The sequence below is a fragment of the Poecilia reticulata genome, chromosome 1 (assembly GCF_904066995.2).
Source record: "Poecilia reticulata chromosome 1, P_reticulata-male-v2, whole genome shotgun sequence".
Lineage (NCBI taxonomy): Eukaryota > Metazoa > Chordata > Actinopteri > Cyprinodontiformes > Poeciliidae > Poecilia > Poecilia reticulata.
This window is the reverse complement of record NC_088830.1, coordinates 18,199,954-18,221,974: the sequence shown is the minus strand read 5'-3', so window position 1 is coordinate 18,221,974 and position 22,021 is coordinate 18,199,954.

Below are 22,021 nucleotides of genomic sequence, written 5' to 3'. Positions count from 1 at the left end.
TTCTTTTTTCATTGTACTATATCACCCTTCTTCAGCAAAGGTAATTTTTAACTTGACAGTGATGAGGTCAACAGTAATGGTTGAACAAAGGCCCTAAACTTATTAATACACGTATTAGGGCTTCCAGTACAGGACTGGGGATTATTCTGTTGTCCGTGTGTTCCTGGTGGGAGAGTATGAGCAGATAGGCAAACAAACAGAGTGGAAGGAAAGGTTGTTTGGTGGTGGAAGTGGAGTGAGAGGAAAACGGGTGAAGATCTGGTTCAGGCTGAGTGCTTCACTCATGCAGAGGAAACGCTGAGGAGGTCAATCACCAGCCGCGCCACCTCCCCCTCAACTCCAATCTCCACTCCCTCCATCTCCTCCTGTCATTCAAGCTACTTCTCCTTTTTATCCCTTCTTTTTTTTTCCTCCTAGGCTCTTATCTGTTCCAGTATTTCCTTTCCTCTCCAGCCATGTGCCGTTTTGACAAACAGATTTATTGGTTACGTCATATTTCTTCCCCGTTTTAATCAAACGCCGTGGCGGCGGGGCTGACTTTTGCTCAGATTAATATCGCCATTGATCAGATTGGATGGAGGTGTCCTCGCTGCACGCGCCACACACCCTCCCTCGCTATTTCCACTGCTGGGAAAAGGGCTTTGCCTTACAGAATTACAGTAATGTGCCTCACCAATGTGCAGCTAGGATTTGCCTCTCACACACACGACTCACATTATGTTTGTGTGTTTTTATAGAGTATTTTTTATATACGGTTTTAAGCTGGAACGATACTGGGGCATCTACATACTGCAGAGTATCAGTTCATTTATTTCAGTAATTCAGTTTAAAAAGTAAAAATTATATGTCATGGATTTATCATAAACAGAGTCAAATATTTCGTGCATTTGTTTCTGTTGACTTTGATTAAGAGTCACATCTAACAAAGACCCATAGTTTCACAGAAAATTAGAACATGTTTACAGAAAACCGATAAAAAAGAAATGATATGTAATTGCCTGCGCACTCATTGGAAGACAGCTGATTTGACAGTTGTTCACGTATAAAGTCTGTGACACCCTTCACAAGGCGGATAAGCCACCGATAGTCCTTGGTAAAGAAGGTGGGTGTTCAGACTGCTGTACTCAAGCATACAAATCAAAAATTGATTTGAAGGAGAAAATGTGGTGGAAGAAAGTGGACAAGCAAAAGGGATAACCACGACCTGGAAAGGATTGTGAAGCAAAGCCTATTCTGACGTTTGATGGAGGTTCTCAAGGTGTGGACGGCCGATGAAGCCAGTGCTGCAAGAGACACACAGACATATGTGTCAACATGCATCATACATGGGCTACAACTGTTGCATTTCTTGTGTTCATAGAGACAGAATTTTATATATATATATATATATATATATATATATATATATATATATATATATATATATATATATATATATATATATATATAAGCTGATGGTAACATAGATACTTGATTGTGCTCTAAAATTGCACTGTGTGCCTAGAAAACATATTATATATACCTTTTTTTTAGGAACTACAAAGTAAAAAAAAAAGTTCAATGCCTTGAAAACTGGCCTTTGTCTCTTTAAAAAACTTTTGCTCTTTCTGAAACTACCCCTTCAGGAAGTCATCACAGCATTGCTCCTTTATTAACATTTTAACTATATTTTTTACCAGCGTTGCCCATTTAATGAGCTCAGTAGATGCACAGTTCCACCGGGTGTTTGCTAATTGCTGCTGGCTAGTTTGAAGGAGCTAAGTGGAGGAGGCAAGTGGAAGGACTGCTCTCTTATATCGAAGCTTGGAAACTGCAGCTCCTCCGAGGAGACATTGAAGGTGCCACTCTGCACACCCAGGCATTTTGCTGACTGACTGCAACGGGAGATTAAAGGATTTTTCAAAGCTGCATGACAGAATCAAAGCAACACTCAATATATGTTTTTGACGAGGGAATACCATTATAATATGACGTATAGCTCAAAAAAGTTGATTTTACATAATACTGTCTGTCCCTTTAAGCAACTTCTAAACAAAGATAGACTGGGGCTCTGTGGTCCAAAGTAGGGGTGCGCCGATACATCAGCCAGCTGATAAATTGGCCCTGATTTCCTTAATTTTGGGAGATTATGATCGACCGACACTTACATGCTTGCATTGTTAAGTTGATTTTATCCACCGATCTTGGCAAATATTGTTGGCTGAGCAAAATGTTTCCTCTTGCTCTGCCATGAGAGGTTTGACTAACAGACCAGGCCACCAGGTCAGGTCTACACATTTGTAGCCAACAACCCCATGGCTGCCAATTTTCTTGATATATTTTTAGCAACATTTCATACAGTAAAATCAGTTTTGGCCAAAATCGGAGTCGGCAGGTCAAGCATTTTAAAGATCAGTAATTGGCGATTGGCCACAAATCTGCAATCATAGCACCCCTAGTCCAAAGTCTATTTTTCGGACGGAAGCAAAATTTTATGATTCATCAGCCTCGCCTGATCTGAACCTCATTGACAAACTTTGGGATATTTTCAAGAATATGAGTGAAAACACGTCTATCAATGCAGATGACCTGAATGCTGCTAGCAAAGCAACCTAGGTTTCCTTAACACTTCAGCAGAATCACAAATTGATCACCCTGTGCCACGTCCTTTCAATCCCCGATCAGTTGCACCAAATGGTCACTCATGCTGATTGAGGATTGAAGAATCTTCCAGGGAAAAGGCTATTATTCTCTTAATTCTTTCTGCACCAGCCAAGTGTTTTTCTCCTGGCAACCACCAAACCTTGACTTGGTCAATGGATTTCCAGGCAGAGAGGCATGATATATGATGCTTATCAACGACATCTTCACCGCTCTGGAAGCTCGGCATAGGATTTAGTAATGTAAGGTTTGGATGAAGGTGCTTGGCAATGGAAACCCAGTCCAAGCTTCCTTTTCACTGTTCTTAATCTAATCTAAATGCCACATGAAGTTTAGAGGTCTGTAGCTATTGACTCTGCAGAAACATGGTGGCCTCTGTGCACCATACACTTCACCATCTGCTGACTCTACTCTGTGATTCTATCATACCTACATTATTTAGTACTGTTAAAAGTAGATTGGTTAATAATAGTAAAGAAATTTCATGACTGACTTGTGCAAAGGTGGCATCTGTTCACAGAGCCACATTGACACTTACTGAACTCCTATGCATAATCCATTCTTTCACTAATTTTTTACAGAAGCACTCTGCTTCAGGTTCTTGTTTATGCATGGCTCCAGCCATGGAAATGTTTGGAACACCTAAGTTCAATAATTTGGATTGGTTGGCAATATAGTATGCCTCCGGATATGAATCAGACCTACTTATCTTGTAAAGTCCCTTGAGGCGGTACTTGTGAATTGGTGCTATAAAGATAATATGAGCCAGCTGAATTATACGCAATTCTATAAAACAAACAAACAAAGTGCCAAAAAACTGAGATAATGGAGTCTTGAATTTTCAAACAGAAATGTGTAGGAGCCTTGTATTTGAAAAGGCAGTATTTTATGATGACTTTAGGTGCATCTTAATTAAATGCAGAGCAAAAAAACTCATTTAAGCCTGCTGCTGTGGAGGCGTCTCAACTTGGCAAATTTACTGTCATTTGTGAAGTAGGGCACTGTGATGTTTGTGGCGGAGATGCACGTGGGTAGGAGGGAGAACGGGAGCAGGTGCAGCACCAAGGCAGTGACAATGCTCCATGAGGAAGTCATTTTAACAAACACACCGTGGCGGCCAGGGCCACTGGCAGCCATCAGCTCTGCTCCTTCTCTTAGTGCTCACACACACACACACACACACACGCACACATGCACCATCACATCACCTCCAATGCCTTCAATCGTCCTGCCCCCCTCCCCACTCTATCCCACCGCAGTTATCTCCCGGCCTGCCAGTCACGCAGCTGTAGCCCTCCGCTCTCCCTCGCGCCGATCATGCGTGACATGGAGGTCAGTAGCAAGCAGTGGCGAGGCAAAGAGCCTCGGTGGACTCCTCCCTCCATCGCCCCCTGGGGTGTGACTGGCCAGCAGTCTGCCGCACGCGGTGGGAAATTACCACCCATCTTTTGTTGCTAAGTGTACGGGTGAGTGATGAACAGAGGAGGCCTTTGGCAGATGCTAACGGCAGGGTTGTTGGAGGAGGTGTGGTGGTGTGGGGTGAAGGGGTTGGAAGGAAAAATGTAAAGGGAGAAAAATAGCGAGTGTTGTGAGGAAAGTGGTGGCTGGTGGTGGAAGGATAGAAGCGTGTGGGGTGGGGGGTGTGGGAGGTGGGTAGGCAGTGAAGCACTGGGAGCCGCAGCCTTCTGATTAAGGGCGAAATACTGTCGGCTGAGGTGATGGGGGCGGAGGAGCAGGAGAGGGAGGAGGAGGAGGGATGTAGAGAACAGAGTGAGGAAGCAAGGGAAAGACGGGGAGAGGAGATAGAGGAAAAGAGAGAAAGGAGCCAGAGAGGTGGGGGAGGGGCAAGAGGGACAATTTAACGAAGCTCAAAGGCGCTGGCGTCTCTGAAAAGCAAGAAAGGAAGCAGACATGGAGGAGACCGGGACGAGCTCAGGCTGGTGTTAACAGCTTGTTAGTTCTGCCCTTGCTTTTCTCCGTCTCCGTCTTTGTTTAGGATTTGGTGTTTAAAAAAATGTGAGCTGGGATTACTCCAGGTTTTTGAAAAGAACTTTGAAAACCACTGCTCTGTTCCCCGCAAACAAGAGCACGGCTTGTGGATTATAAACTTATTTTCTCCCACGCAATGTAGCCTAAATATCTTGTTTAATTTCTCCTCAATTTAGTCCCAAAAGTCTTAATTGAATCAAATTAAAGTGTGCTAATGCATTCATTTCTGACTTTCAGTTTAATCCATTTTTTATATTTCTAATAATAATCTAACAATAATATTAAAATATTCATCAGGATTGGGTCCCCCCACCCCACACACATTTGTTGAATTGTGGGAAAAAGTCTCAAATCAATCAGGATTGCCTAGAGTATTCTATCCACCCCCCGTAAATTTTTTTGCAGATAAACTTAGAACAAAAGCCATTTAACATTACTAGGCACTGGATGCTAAACCCGCAAACACTGGATGAGAGAGAGAGAGACAGAGAGGAAGAGCACCTGTGTCATTGTTATTCCTGTTGCCTGGCTACGACATTCTTCACGGTGGCAAACGGCAAAAAAAAAATCATGCATAAAGAAAGCCTTCTTCTTTGAGAAAAAGAACTGAGTAAAGAAAGACTTCCGTATTGCATGGAGGTTTTTGTAGGTTTCATTTTTTGTTTATCGCCTCTGTGTGGATTTCAGCACAAACAGGTGTTGACAATGACATTAACTTAGCGTTAGCCACAAAGCCCGCGCCACGGCCACCATATCTCAGTTTGCAGAGGCATTTCAAAGGACTGTTTTTACCTGTTTGTGACCACACAGGCTTAAAACATTTTATTTTTTACTAAATAAATCTACCAATGTTGCCAGCGCAAACTCATGCGGAATTTTATTTTTTATTTTTTTCCATTTTTAATAAAATACATTTGAACACATCTCTAATTCTTTGCCCAATCTGCTACGGTGCCCGTGTTTTTGGTTTATGTATTGCTGAAATTTATATTAGGTTGTTGACAAGATGCATGTTCTGGTCATTCTTCACCATTTTGTAGCTGCTGTTTCGTACCCGCTTTGATAACCAAATCAATTTAAAGTTATTTTCTGTATTCTACTGTCAGTCATAAGGCAGAGCTCCTGGAAACCAATAAGTTATACAAATTTTTGGTTCATTCATATTTGGAAATTACATAATGCTCCCCCTTTAACCTTTTAAGTTATCGACTACGGCAAAAAATAATCTGTCTTGCCATGGTGTAAGTACAAAGGTACAAGATGGTTTTTGGGAAGAGATGAAATGGCGTAAGAATATAATGAATTCAACTTGCGCTGATGAGATCTCATCAGTGGTGGAGAAAGTACTCAAAACTTAAGTAGTAGTACAAATACACAGACCAAAATGTACTCAAGTAAAAGTAAAACTACCACATTAACATTTGTACTTAAGTAAAAGTAAAAAAGTACTAGCTTTTAAAAATACTTAAGTATTAAAAGTAAAAGTACTTGGTGAATGGATTACCTAATCGCTAATATCATTAAGTGTACCGATCGTATTTAATTTTAATACATCAGAAATGTGCCATTTTAATGAACAATGCCACATGAACCATGTTTTTATTGTGTTTACTCTGTAACATAGTTTAGACTTAGATATGTGATTCTATGCATCATAATTTCAGGGATGGAAACGTCTGGTCTCCTGTCCTAACATAACATGAACTTCACTTTTTTTTGCTACTAGTGGGTTTTAATTTTAAAGAAATCCAACAGAAAGGGGATGGAAAGAAGGTGGGTGGGAGAGGACAGGCAACCAAGGAGCCAGTAGCAGAGTTGTAGTCAAGACCACCTACACAAGACCAAGTCAAGACCAGCACCCTGCGCTATGTGACACTAAGTAATTAACTTTTACCTATCAAAACTGCTTCTCAAATTGATCTGAAAGATTCACATTCCTATAAAAAAAACTAGATATTAAATACTTAGAGCTGAAACAAATTTAATCAGTAAAGATCCGTCCAGAAGAATCGGATCCTTCCTAAATATCATAACACTATATTGCACATTGGTACCAGTGTTGTCTCATATATGCGACACCTCAGTCAACACCTCCACACAATAATTCAGAGCATGAGTGACAACTTTTTTTCAAGGCAGATGCAACATGTGTGTCTGTACAGCTAGCTTTGCTAGCAACACGTCCACTTAGCTTACCTTTCTTTAACCTTTCCTTCAAAGTGACGCTAAAAGTTGGACGAAGTCCCCACCGTCTATGAAAGCGAAGCGCTGCTGATTTTACATGTCGCCATATCGATTTATGCAGCGCTATTATATTACTGACATTAGACAGACATCTTCTCCCGCTCAGAGGAAACCACTGCGCATGTCCTGGAGCTTCCCATGTGAGTAAAGGGGGAGCCGATGGGTGACAACAGACGTAAGTCACGTTATTGCTCGGATTGTACGGCACTACCTTAAGTCCCTGAACTTCACATTTTAACGGAAAAAAAGAGCAATACGACTTGGATGTAACGAGTAACGCGACAGTTTTGTAGAAATGTAGTGAAGTAGAATGTACAGATACTGTAAAATGTAGTGGAGTAAAAGTAGAAAGTATCCATTATTAAATCTACTTAAGTAAAGTACACACGAAAATTGTACTTAAGTACAGTAACGAAGTACAAGTAACGAAGTACAAGTAACGAAGTACTTATACTTCGTCATTTCTCACCACTGGATCTCATGATAATAAAACAGCATTCATAAATATAGTATATCAATGTTTGTCTTGTAAAGTACTATCCAGTTTACGTTTATCACTAGGTCTGGTCAAATAAATGGTAAGGCCAATGCACATCTTGCCCTATTGTTTTATATATGAAAAAATCCACTTTGCAGCGTCTTGTAGACATCCGACCTTCCAAGGTGCAGTGGCCAGTCATTCTGTTTGAACCTGCTCTACGCAAAGCGATGTCATTTCTAATAAAACGATCTATATAGCAGGAGTTTCATCTCGGCACACTTTAGCACGATGTACCTAATAATGTTAGTCGAGACCACAAGAACCAGTTGTTGGAAGATATTTTTATTACTGTATTTTATGAGTAGCGATTTGCTTGCTGTTTATTGGGGAAACAGTTTTTTTCAATTCCTTAAATAACCGACAACTTGGGTTGCAACATGATATTTTGACTTGATAAACAGGAACTACTGATAAAGCAGCTATTTACTCGAATGTAGGTCATATAAAAATAATTCTCAATGCTGAGCTAATTTGAAAAAACGTGGCATTAAATGTTTATTAAAACATTTTTGTTTAATAAACAAAAATGTTTATTAAAACATTTTTGTTTTACAAATTGCAAACTATGTTCAAAATAATTTGGAATCAATGTTGAATTGTTTAATTTTCAATAAAGTACTTTTGATGTTTGTCTCAATCTAAGATGGTTCTAATCCCAAGAAAGTTTTGAAAATGCTGTTTGTGCTTGTGCAAATGTAATGGAGGTTAGGTAAATTTCAAACCTTCATCACTGAATAGTATAGCGGTGGCAACATTTACATCCCATGAGCCATTTTTGCCTTTGGTGCTGCAAAACAAAGTCTGTAACACTTTATTTGAAGGGTTGTGAATAAGACTGACATGACACTGTCATAAACATGACATAACACATGCCGTGAACATTAATAGGCCTTCGTGAATATTTATGACTGTTGTCATAAAGCGTCATTCGGTAAATTATGACACTTTTAATACAAAGTTGACTTTATTCAAAATGCCTTTGTTATGACAACTTGACATTAACCAATAAATCATTACTGATATAAATTTGTTATAAAAGTATAACTGATTGCACTTTAAAAATGAGCTATCTTTATGTTATTAAAGGTAAAGTTTAAACAGTAATGATTTTTTTTAGCAACAGTCATAAATATTCATGTTCATGACATGTGTTATGTCATGTTTATGAAAGTGTCATGTCAGTCTTATTCACCCCCCTTCAAATAAAGTGTTACCACAAAATCTCTTTAGGGATACAAAAGTGACACGAGGCTTTGAAATAAAATAGCATGTTTTTCTGGGACTTATTGGAATTTCTTTTAGACTTTTTAATGTTGAGCAATTTCATTTTTGCTTTTCTGATTTCAATGGGATATTCAATTTTTTTTTTTCATTGAAAGCGACATCAAAAAAAGAATGCCTTGTTATGTTTTGTTGGTTTAGATAGAAACCAAAAGAAGAAAAAATCAGACAGGAGCTTGAGACGATCATGGTGCATAATATTTAATAAAATAATAACTTACAGGTCAGAAACAGACAGATCATGTCATGGAAGGAGCCAGAAAAGACCAGAAAAAACAAAACAAAACAGAGAGTTAATATACACCGAGGAAGGAGTAGTGAGTGACATTGATGCAGGTGAGAAGGTGAAAACGAACCAACAAACAGGCTGAGGGAAGGAGAATGATAATCACAAAGATGCTAAACTAATAAAATGAGAATAAATTAACTAAATGCAAAGGGTGGAACATAAACAAACATATCACTAAAGCAATACTAATGACCTAAAAATGGCAAGACCTAAAGGAAATATGGCAAAAATAAAGGAACACAAACATAATTGAAACCCAAAACTCAAACACCTGAAGACCATACGGTTTACAATCTACTCACAAGTAAGTTACTAAAAATATATATATATTTTAAATGCATACACGTATTCCTCCTACACTATAAGTATTTTTCTTTGTAGAAATATTATGACTATAGGTCTACTCCATGAAAAAGCCTACAGAAGACTCCTAAAGCTAGCTGTTTTAAAATTACCTTGACGTTTTAAGACATTGCTCAGTTCTTTTGAATTTTTGCAAAGACGCCATTAAGTATTAAGTGCTACAAAGGACCCACATGCTGCTCTGCAGCCACAGGTTGCAGACTGCTGCTTTAGAGCACAGGTCCGCAAACCGAGGCATTTTCCAGAGTCCTGCTATTAACCTGCTTATTTCACTCAGGTGTGTCGAAGCAGGGACACATCTACAACCAGCAGCATGCTGACCCTTAGGCCCTGGATTTGAGACCACTGGTCTAGAGCAATCTAGTTCAGATTTCACCAGTCTTAGTATTTTAGATTTTTTAGAAAACATATTTAAAAAAAACATCCCATAGATTTAGCATTGGATAAGAAGTCCAAACTAAGATAACATCGTTATCTTCAGCTATCTGAGGAGTGAGCCATATTTTCTTACATAAATTACACAGTCCCCAATGCTAATTGCACATAAACAAGTAAAAAAATAAATAAAATTCAGCACCAGAGGTTTATTTAGAGCTAGACACCAAGAAGATGCTGCCCCAAGTGTTGAGCCATAAGCATATTAAAACCAGCCACAGTATGTAAACACATTTAAACTAGTGTAATCTTTAACCATGTAGCAAAAGGTTGTTTCTGACTCTGCATCAACAGACACATTTTGATATCTTGAAGTCATATTTAGCTCTAATACTGCAAGACTGACATTTCATTTTAGTAAGTTGCCCTCTCATTTATCCAGTTGGTGACTTTTTCCTCTGTTGTCAGCACATCTTCAATGTTTAAATTAACACACCCTCTCAGAGCCAGCTGACCTAATTGGCCTAATATATATCTACAGCATCCCTGTGTCGGCTGCTGACTGTGTGTTAAAGCACACAGATAGCTCTCGCTTTTTTACGAGCCAACGGAGGGATGATTGTGCAGGTGATTCATGCAAACAGCTATTCCATGACGCAACAGTTGAACACTTGAGGTCATGTGCATCTGATGAACCCTGGGCTTTTTCAGAGAGGAAATGTGATTTTAAAATTAGAATATACACTTTGAATTTAAGAAGCAGGATTTCTTATCTTAAGTTTGCTTGCCCTCAAAACTCTGCTCTCGCGCTGAAATAATTCCTATTAGCTTACAAATAAGTCGTCTTTCCCTCAAACTACGTTTTGCTCTTCTTGCACAAATTCTCTTTCCTATTTGCATCCCTATTTTTTTGTGCTCAAGTTGTGGGTCTGCAATGTGTTTACCTCTAAATTCCCAGTTTCCAATATCCACATGGAAACAGGAGAATTTGCAAATCTTCAACCGGAGTTTGTATTATCAATTGGTTTTAATACTATTAAAAACAGAGGATAACGTGCAGAAAAAAGGCCACACGGCATAAAAATCTATTTGGTTTATCAGATAGCCAGCTATGTGTGATCAAAGGCTTAGTTATAAACTAGACATTACTACGATATATGCAGTAGGGTGCCTTTCACCCCTAATAAATTTATCTTTTATTTTAGGTTACAAAAACCTTATCTTTAATCGTCAACGATGCCACACTTGTTGCCACTTCCAGCAGTTTCCTTAAAATGAATACAACCAATGTCTTCGAATTTCTAATTTTGTTTGATCACCATGTGCAGGAGCATCTATTTTGTAAGCAAAGTCTTCCCATTTCCAGTTTATAAATGAAAGAGGCTCAAGCACTATTCAAAATTAGAAAGACAAGAGAACATGCAAGAATTTGCACGGACATGAACATGGTTGCAATAAAATAGCTACTTGCCTAAACTTGCTCATGTTTACAGTCAACCTAACAATATTTAAAACCATTAAAAAATGTTGAGCTGTTGAACAAAGAGAAGTTTATTTTTGTCACCACACACTAGACTCTATACCAGCAGCACGATTTAGATTATGTTTCTGTCGCAGAAAACTCCCCCTGTGACTTGGAAAGAAAGAAAAAAAAACACGTTGGGTATCGTTCGCCAAATTAAAAATAGTGTTCCTAAGCAGAAAATTGTTCGTTCAGAAAAGTTGCGGGGACTTTATCGGAGAATGCGCTGCAAGGCGATTTTTATAGGCGGTGACAGAAAGCTGAAATAACGCCGGCTTTTTCTCTTACACTCCTCCTGGTGAAAGACATAAAACACTACAAAGAGGGGCTGGCGGGCGACACACACAGCCCTCAGGGTGAGAGTGCTGTCTGTTTCAGGCTTCGTTTTACCTCGACCGGGGTCAGATTTCAGGTGCGCTTCGCCAGCTGCTTGACGCTTCGCTGCAGCTTAGCCGTCTAATGGTGCATGCTGAGACAAAGCCACATGCGACTTGTGGCAGGAAATCTAACCTGATGAACACGCTTTTGATTGACCGGCCCTTTGGAGTGAATTCTACGGCAGAAACAGGCCATAACGTCATCTAAGGACACATTCATTAGTATTCTGCCCCGACGTCTTTGGTGGTCTGATAGAAGTTCAGTTAGATGCCTCAGATTGCTGGTAAATGGTGACTTAATAAAGCAATAACGGTTGAAATAAAATGATTTTCGACTAATCTTGCGGCCAATGATGAGCAAAGGTAACGGCTTGGAGGCTGGCAAATGAGCCGCTGCCTTGAAAGCTTACAGGCTAATGATGTGATTATTTGCTCATCAGGGAGATGCGAGTGTGGGACGTACATACATGTGTGGATGTGTGCCGCATCTGTAAATGTCTATGATCTTTGCTGCTGATGGCAGTGGCGGGTGGCGCTGGTCGCATCTAAGGACGATAATAAAAGCCTGAGCTGTTGTCACAAAACTCAGCCCCCGTGCTCGGCTTTTAAGTGCTACGTCTACTCGCAGAGAGCTGCAGACACATTACAGAGCAGGAGGAGGGAGAAGAAGGAAACGGGGAAAAAAAAAAAAAAAAGCCAGAAGGAAAGAGAGCTGGGGAGAGAAGCAAGGGGAGCTTGGAGGCCTGTGGCTGAAGGATTGATTTTAAATGTTCTGCAAAGGCAGTGTTTACTATCCTCTCTGGCTAGCCCCCTGACAGCACCAGTATCAAAACAAGAATTATATCCCCTTCCCCCCACACTGCAGAAAGAGGATCAGGAAATGCAATGGTTGTTAAAAACAAGGAGCTGTTTCCCTGGTCAATCGCTTGGGCTTGCTTAAAAAAAAAAACGAAGCATGATGGCATCCTCCATTGTGCTGGAAAAGCTCACTCTTACTGATATAACTAGAGGACATGTTGAAAAGGTTAAAGAGATCCGGAGGCCCTTTGGTGGACTTTTCTAGACTATGCTATTGTAATATGTGGTTTTTGATTGTGCTTAATTGGTTCATTTCTATTGTGTGCTTTTATTAATGTATTATATAGTTTAACTTGAAAAACAAAAATGGAATAACAATATTTTGGCCCATTTCTTCTTCCATTTACAGATAAGCACAGAATAATTTATACCTCTGAAAGATTTAGTTTTAATAGTTGCATTCAACCAAAAGGTTTGTTTCTCATAGGATTTGAGACGTACGCCTCTCAAAATATACCGAAACAATACGTATAGAAAAGGTGTTCTTCCAACAATGTATATTTTGGATATGATTGTGCATAAGGATTACTTTTGCCAAATAGTTGAGGTAAAAAAGAACCCCAAAAAACTCATAAAATATATTAAGCATTGTAAATTGTTTATTTTGCCGTAGGATCTTTATGTCTTATTCAAAATGCCTACAGGTAAGAGGCTGAATTTACAGAAACAATTATGTCTAAAGTTTCCCATTTAATGATATCTTAAAATGACTTACCGTCACTTGTTAGACTGAATCTTCTTATCCCGTGACTGAAACCAAGCAAAAAATAAATAAATAATTGTCTATGGATCTGAAGAAGAAAATTCCCTTTCATGACACGTGGCCACACTCATAATTATCTGATTGTTTCAGACCATTAGGAACGTGATTTATTGTTCTTTGGCAGCCAGGGAGGAGGTTTCTCACCCCCGCCTGAAACGTGTGTGAAATACACAAGTCTGGCAGGCAAGAGGAGAAGATGGGGAAGCAGAAGCCATATGTCTGCGCTGTCAGAAAGCCACTTGTTAGAGGAAGTTTAGCCTCTCTGTGCCTCCAGCCACAGCCTTAATTATTAACAACATGTCTCCCCTCTGAAGAACTGTGTGAAGGTGGCACAGAGAAAAAGGTTCTTTGGAGTGCAGACGGGTAGCTGCGTTTCATCTGGATAGCGAGATATTCACAGTATTAGACTGTTTCAGGACAAGCGGTTAGCAACAGTTTCATATCCGTTTCATTTCATGTCAAGATGTTTAATTGAAGATTGCTCGTTGTTTACAGGTTCATCAGTAGCAGAATGCTACAACTTGCTGAGAGCAGTCAGAGTAAACAGCAGGGAGAGGATTTTTTTTGTTTATTGTTTTTATTGTTATGATTTTTTTTTTTACACAAAAACTCTATGTAGGGCTCAGTTATATATCTTTGCAATATACCATGTGTAAATGACGATTGCTATCACTGATACACTGATACTTTATCAGAGATGTCGTCCCCCTAAAAAAACAAAATCTGGTTGCTATAATTGAATGATTTTCATCTTTATCAGCCTTGACACGCAACTGGCTAAAATATCCTAACTTTTTCTAATCAGTGATTAAATTCTAACAGGTTGTGTCATATAAACATTCCTCAATGTGGAAATTATTTCGCAGGGACAAAGAGTTTACTTATTTTCGGCATCAGTTAGATGTCAGAACATTAAGTCAGAGGAAGCAGAGAAAGGTTAGAAGTTTTATTATTGACAGAAACTGAACATGTTTAGACATGTTTATGTCTCGTAAACTGCTGAAGAGTGTGAGATTTTCAGTAGATAACAGGAAGACTGAGAAAAGGGTACAGCAAAGTTAGTGTGTTTTATCTTTAAGGACTTTTAATCTCTGTCTAACATGGAACATGCCATATTTTCAAATCCCAGGGTTAAAATAATAATATACATTCTCAATTAAATATACTTGGCTGCCATCTTAACAATGCTTGATGTGCTCACCAGGCTAATACAAGGCGATAAAACAGTTTACATTGTCAATTCCTTTGGTCGTTGTCACTAGAAGCTCAAGCTTCCCTGTCCTGCATGTTTTTGGTGTCTCCTTCTTGCCACATACCTAAACTGGCTGATGAACTAAGCTTCAGCAATACCAAATGTCATGCAGAGGAGGTCATACAATCATTTGAATCAGGTCTGCTGGAACAGACACGTCTAAACACGTAGGACAAGGTTGGAAACCAATAGTGTAAACGGTATGAATATGAATCCATCCTGCTTTGAATCAACTCAAAAGTTCAAACTGGTATAAATGCTCCAGATTCAGACACACAGTTTATGTTAAAGTGAGGCTTCTATTTTTTATAGACAAGCTTTGTTGGTTTACTGTTATTTTCTGTCTGCCAGCATCACAGCCTGCTACGCTGTGATATTGAACTAATAGAGTTGCTAGTGAAACTTCAAACTCAAACATTGTTCATATATAAACTACTCATAAACTGTTCTTGTGTTTATTGTAAGCAGAGCTACATACACACACAAGTGAGTCAATTATAGTCAAGCGTTTAACAAACTTGTAGATCTATTATGCAAAATACACATTTTTATACTTTTATTTGGGTTCGACTGCTTCTAAAAACAGCACCTAAAAACTCCTCAGCTACTTTTTTGGCAGTAAGTTAATGTATTTTGATCTCTGGAAAATGAGTCATTGCAAAAAAAAAACTTCCTGAATGGCAAGTTACATTTGAGGAGCACTGCACCGTTACCTAGCAACCCCAGCTAAATCCAGCCAGTCACCTAGCAACCCAAGCAGAGCTCCAGAATGTTTGGTCAGCTGGTTTTACTACTGTATGTGCTGTATAGTGGCAATTGGAAAAGACAAATGTTTTGATGTTAACTTACCATTCACAACTCACTTGCTGCATTTTTGTTAGACAGGAGGGTCTAAATCTGCACAGAAGATTTAGACCCTCACGGGCAGGAGGGTCTAAATCTGCTTTCCAAAGAAGTGAGGTTGTGGACTGTAAACGTTGAGTTGGAGGGGTGTGGCCAACAGCATCTTAAAGTGACAGGAGGCCCTAAAGAGGCTCATTCTGAAAGGAGCTCTGGCCAGAGTGAAATTTCATTATCTAATAGTTTAGTGCAGTCAGTTTGGTGCAACTTTGTGACACTATTATGTCACAAAAAATATCTGAGGGGTTTTTCCAACATCCTGTTAAATCTTAACTTGAAGAATTACAGCAGTTCTGAAGAAAATAAAGAAGCAATCCAACCCAGTTCTAGAGACGTGTACCCAATAAAGTGGCTGGTGAGTATTTATACATATATAAATAATCAGAGCTTGTTTTTTTTTTGTTTTTTTTCAGTCCTCACTTTGCTCCCCAGTCCTTCTGCAGACCCCTGCTGCATGTCCCCTGATTGCCTGGCTGAGTTCACCTGTGTCTGATTACACTCACACCTGTCCCTGATTATTTCTGCTCAGCATACAGCCTCCTCACTATGTCTCATCTCCCAGGGCTGGTTTGTCACAGTTATGCTTGTCTTCACTACTTTTTTTTGTTTTGTTTTTTTACCATAAATCGATGGTTTTGTTGAGGCACTTAACAATTTATGGGTTTAAATTGTCCATAGTTTGGCTTAAGCAGATGTTCTACAAGGAAGTATGATTTTTTTTTTATGTGAAACTTTACAGACAGGATTACGCTGAAGAAAGAGAAGCGACTGTTGTCTTGATTTTGGTGATCTTTTACACATGGATCAAATTTTTCTTTGCTTCTCGAAAGAACGAGCAGCCATTATGCTTTGTGCTGTAGTGATATTTTCCACCAACCAGTTCCTCCCATTTCAACAGAGTGGGGGAAATCATGCCTTTAGTTACTCTATTTCTTCTGTTAGGAATATTCTTCCACCTGAATTGAAAATGTCTGAGCTTGTCTCATTTAAAACCGTCAGTTAATGAAAACGAGATTCACAAAACTGTGCAAGTGCCTTAAAAGTTTTGCAATGAAAAATTGCACATTTTAACCATTTTTTTTATGTACAGGTCCTTCTAAAAAAATTGGCATATTGTGATAAAGTTCATTATTTTCCATAATGTAATGATAAAAATTAAACTGTCATATTTTAGATTCATTGCACACCAACTGATATATTTCAGGTCTTTTATTGTTTTAATACTGATGATTTTGGCATAGACCTCATGAAAACCCAAAATCCCCGTCTCAAAAAATTTGCATATCATGAAAAGGTTCTCTGAACGAACAGTTAACCTCATCATCTGAATCAACAAAGTAACTCTAAACATCTGCAAAAGATTCCTGAGGCTTTTAAAAACTCCCAGCCTGGTTAATTACTCAAAGCCGCAATCATGGGTAAGACTGCTGACCTGACTGCTGTTCAGAAGGCCATCATTGATGCCCTCAAGCAAGAGGGTAAGACACAGAAAGAAATTTCTGAACGAATAGGCTGTTTGCAGAGTGCTGTATCAAGGCACCTCAGTGGGAAGGAAAAAGTGTGGCAGAAAACGCTGCACAGCGAGAAGAGGTGACCGGACACTGAGGAAGATTGTGGAGAAGAACCGATTCCAGACCTTGGGGAACCTGCAGAAGCAGTGGACTGAGTCTGGAGTAGAAACATCCAGAGCCATCGTGCACAGGTGTGTGCAGGAAATGGGCTACAGGTGCCGCTTTCCCCAGGTCAAAGGTCAAGCCACTTTTGAACCAGAAACAGTGGCAGAAGTGCATGACCTGGGCTACAGAGAAGCAGCACTGGACTGTTGCTCAGTGGTCCAAAGTACTTTTTTCGGATGAAAGCAAATGTCATTCGGAAATCAAGGTGCCAGAGTCTGGAGAAAGACTGGGGAGAAGGAAATGCCAAAAGGCCAGAAGTCCAGTGTCAAGTACCCACAGTCAGTGATGGTCCGGGGAGCCATGTCTGCTGCTGGTGATGGTCCACTGTGTTTTATCAAGGGCAGGGTCAATGCAGCAGCTATCAGGAGGTTTTGGAGCACTTCATGCTTCCATCTGCTGAAAAGCTTTATGGAGATGAAGATTTCATTTTTCAGCACAGCCTGGCACCTGCTCACAGTGAGAAAACCACTGGTATTACTGACCATGGTATTACTGTGCTCAATTGGCCTGCCAACCCCATAAAGAATCTGTGGAATATTGTGAAGAGAAAGTTGAGACCAAGACCCAAAACTCTGGATAAGCTGAAGGCTATAGAAGCATCCTGGGCTCCATAACACCTCAGCAGAGCCACAGCCTGATTGCCTCCATGCCGCATTGAAGGCTGCAAAAGGATTCCTAACCAAGTATTGAGTGCATAACTGAACATAATTATTTGAAGGTTGACTTTTTTGGTATTAAAACACATTTCTTTTATTGGTCGGATGAAATATCCTAATTTTTTGAGACAGGGATTTTGGGTTTTCATGAGCTGTATGCCAAAATCATCAGTATTAAAACAAAAGACCTGAAATATTTCAGTTGGTGTGCAATGAATCTAAAATATGACAGTTTAATTTTTATCATTACGTTATGGAAAATAATGAACTTTATCACAATATGCAAATTTTTTGAGAAGGACCTGTATATTATATTGAGACTAGGAGACGGTTGTACAAAGAGCAGCATGTACAAGTCATCATCCATTCTAGTGAGTTTTTTTTATTATTATTTAAATTTGCCATACCACCCAGGCTTGGGTTTTAGTTTAACAATGGTTGCTTACGTATAGGCAACAACTCATGCTGTTACTTTCAAAACGCTTTCACTAAATAAAAGATATATATTCACAGGCATCAATAAATTATGTATTGTTTGCAGTGGGGCTTTGAGAATCCTAATTAATCCAATTTACCCCATTTAAACTGCAATGACTTTGGGGGGGGAAGGGACTCGGGGGATGAAATGAGAAGTTATTAAGCAATTTTGCCAAATCTAATTCTGTTTTTATTATATAATTTGAGAAAGTAAATTACGACCTCCCTTGTGTCTTTTTGCTCGGCTTGATTCTGCTCTTCCTCTCTGCTTGTGTGAAACGGAGAGAAGCTGTTTGTGAGAGTAAACCGTTTCTTTTCTCTTCTCTTCTTTTCCACTCATCATAGAAAAACTCCTACACTTTCGCAGAAGATTGAGTGCATGAGCAGAAAACTTGTGCGCACTCACGCACCCAGCCCAGTGCTGTGGAACAGCCATCAGTCAAAGTGTGTTGCCGCTGCAGGTCTGGGGGCATTTACATAGATAGATGATAGAGAGATTATGGGGCACAGGGGTTATTAATCACACTGCTGAGAAGGAGAAGAGGGAGTGCTTGCTGTCACTCTTCTCCTCTGAGATGGCTCTTTACCCTGAATATGTCTTTTGTGCCATTTCCTGTGTTCTATTTAATGCCATACTTAGCCACAGCGGTATTATGAAAGCATTTGCACTCTGCATGGCTGCAAAGTAATGCAAAGGCACTTTTAGGTAAATTAATATTTTACATATATGAAATCTATTACTTTGGGGAAAAAACATTACATTAATTGTTTTAATCTTTCTATATCTGTTTTTATGATTGTACACTGAATGGGTTGTGGTCACTGAAGCTGCTACCTAACAGCAAACATCTCCAGCCTGAAGTCTGGGATCAGAGATTTGAGATGGTTTGTTTTAAACACAAATAAATCAGAATACAGATAGTATAAGGAATCAAATAGAAGTTATTGAGGGAACATCTAGACATAGAAGATGAGTTTGAAAGTAAATTTAAAATAACTCAAATTGAGAAAACTATGTCTGCACATTTGAAAAACATGTATGTAAAGAAGAACATTTGTCCCAGGTGACGTCAAGCAGCTTTATGTTATTGCCAATGTGATAAACATTACGTGGACTTTGGCTTAGTGTGGTGTGTACACACAAATTATTTCCAACATCTACGATAACCCAAAGATGAAATGATGATAATCCCAGTTTACACAAACCAAAACAACACAGGTGTCAAAGCTGTTTTCACCAACTAAACTGACACAAATGTTAAAAGTCTAATCCGCAAGAAAATAGACATGGAAACAGGTGTGTTGTAGTTTGTCAGTTCCAGTTAAAAAGGAAAATAACCCTAAAACTGCAAGTCAGAAGCATTCAAATGATGTTTATCTTTGTACTACTGCTTTTTCCATTCATGAGATTACCAGTAACTTGTCTTTGCTTCAGCAGTTCAGGAACACGGTAAACTCCTCTCAGCAAGCCCAGCGCTTCTTTAAAAATTTGAGTAGTCGTGCGGTTTGGTGTTTTATAGCAGCCACTATTTAGCACGTTGTATGAATTTTGAATCGTGAGAGGCTAGAATGTGCCATTGTAAGACTGGCTGGATGCGATAATAGGGTAATTCACAGCGACAGGTGAAGTACTCTGTTCCTCTTGGCTGTTTGCTTCGCTAAATGTAGCCGCCATCCTCTGACCCCAATGGGACATGACATTTGGATCCTCCCTGTCCCTTCTCCTCAGAGCCTCATCTCCCCTTCCAAACATTCAGCTCGCTCACCAACATGTTTCGTGGTCTTAGTGCAAATTGAAGTTGCAGTCTGCAGTTGGTGTTGCTTTTTGTCTTCTTTAGGCTTCTTGATAACTTTAATGGTCCCTTCCAGGTATATGGATGGATGAAGCATTGTGCTGTAGTTGGTTGATGGATGCATAGATGATGAATAGTGGAGGGGGGGATGGGTGAACGACAGATTCACAGAGTTATTCACAGCAGATAGGTGAGTGAGAGCCTTTTCAGTGATGAAGTATGTTAGCATGTTTCTTTTATTCTGATTACATTTTTTATGATGCTAGGATGAGCTGTACTGGACAAATAGATCAACAATGTATCCCATACAGTAGAGTTAAAGGCAGTCTGTATTCAGTGCCCTGAAAAATTATTCACAGAAATTTTTTTATATTCTTTTAATGTTAAAATATATTGAAATTTGTATTCCGAATGAAAAAAAATCTGAGGTCACCTAATTAGAATATATTGAAAACAAGAGCTCTGGTTATATATATATATATATATATATATATATATATATATATAAAAACTTTTTAGCCTTTTTGTGCTGAAAAGTAATACTTCACATCACCCTGAATGCACCATCCCCAGAGCAAAATATAGAGGTGGTAGAATCACTCATATTTAACGATATTTTTGTAATTATATTTCAGTTGGTAAATGACTTGGTGCCTGCATCATTGAATCTGAATCTTTTAAAGATAACTTTAGGCATCTCATCTCATCCTGTAGCGTATGTTTGCCTTAGCTGGTCACCATGAGGTTCAGCAACACAGTGTTACATATGAGTCCAGACCATAACCTCACACAGTGTTTTACTGGCCTAGACTGCAGGAAAGTTCATCCTTCAGTTCCATTTTCCCATAATCTATACAAAATGTATCTGGATAACATTTGGTGGTTCATATTTGATATGGGCTGTTTTTATGATTTAAAAAAGCCTTAACAATATATCTTTTTAGCTTAAAGTGAACCAAGAATGCCTTTTCTCTCATTTCCTTTTGTACTGGGGGAGCAACAGAAACGAGGCACAAATACTGTTAAGTTTTATTGTGTTTTTCAGGACATTTAGTTCAGAAAGGTAACTTCTGAACTAAATGTCCAAGTGTTTAACTGAAAATTCACACTATTTCATTATCTGTACGGTAACATCACTTCCTTTCCTTAGCAGTATTTCATCATCTTCTTAGGCTGCAGCTGCTGTTACTCAAGCTTGTTGACAGACTGAACTCTCTCATGCAAGTGTTTCCAAGTAAATGACAACTTATTACATTACTGACCTAAGAACAGAAAACTGCTGCTGTGGGTTAAATAAACACCTATTCCAGTTTTATTAATAAACCACCTTCTCTTATATTTTGATAAATGTTTCATTGGGATTTGATGTGATAGTACAACACAAAGTGGTGTTAGACTTTCAAGTTCCTGCTCTAAATAGGTGAGATAATGTCATTTTTAATAATTTCTGCAGTATCGAAATTATTCAGCCACTTAGGGATGAACATCTTAAGCAATTGTTAGAGACAGACTTTGTTGGTGTGGCTTGTTGCATATCCGATTGCTAGGTAGAGACCAGCTTCTGGTAGCCTGTGGCCTGTTGCTGCCTTTTTCAGATTCTAAGTATAAAATCTCTTCTGAATCCAGGCCTTTGATTTTGAAATATTTTATAATGTTTGTTTCATAGCCCAACAGAACAGAATCTCAAAACATATTTGGCTTAATTACTTAGTCGTTAGGAATATTCGGGGTCTTTATTATCTTTTTATAATCTTTTCTCTTTGTGCACAAGACAATGGTCGTTTCTCTAAACTTTTGGGCAATTCTCTTTACTTAGCCACTTTTATAGACGCATTAAACATTATCATCAGCAGTCCGTGTGTTTGAGGTGTTCTGACTCGAGCATTTTGATTGGTTGCGCCAGGCGTTAATGACACACCAGTTAACAAATGTGAGCTGCAGAGTTTTGTGTCAAGGGTTTTGAAAAATTTGGAGTCTGCAGTAGTCCCTAAAGGGGTTTACTGTTGAAGTTGGATGAAATACTTC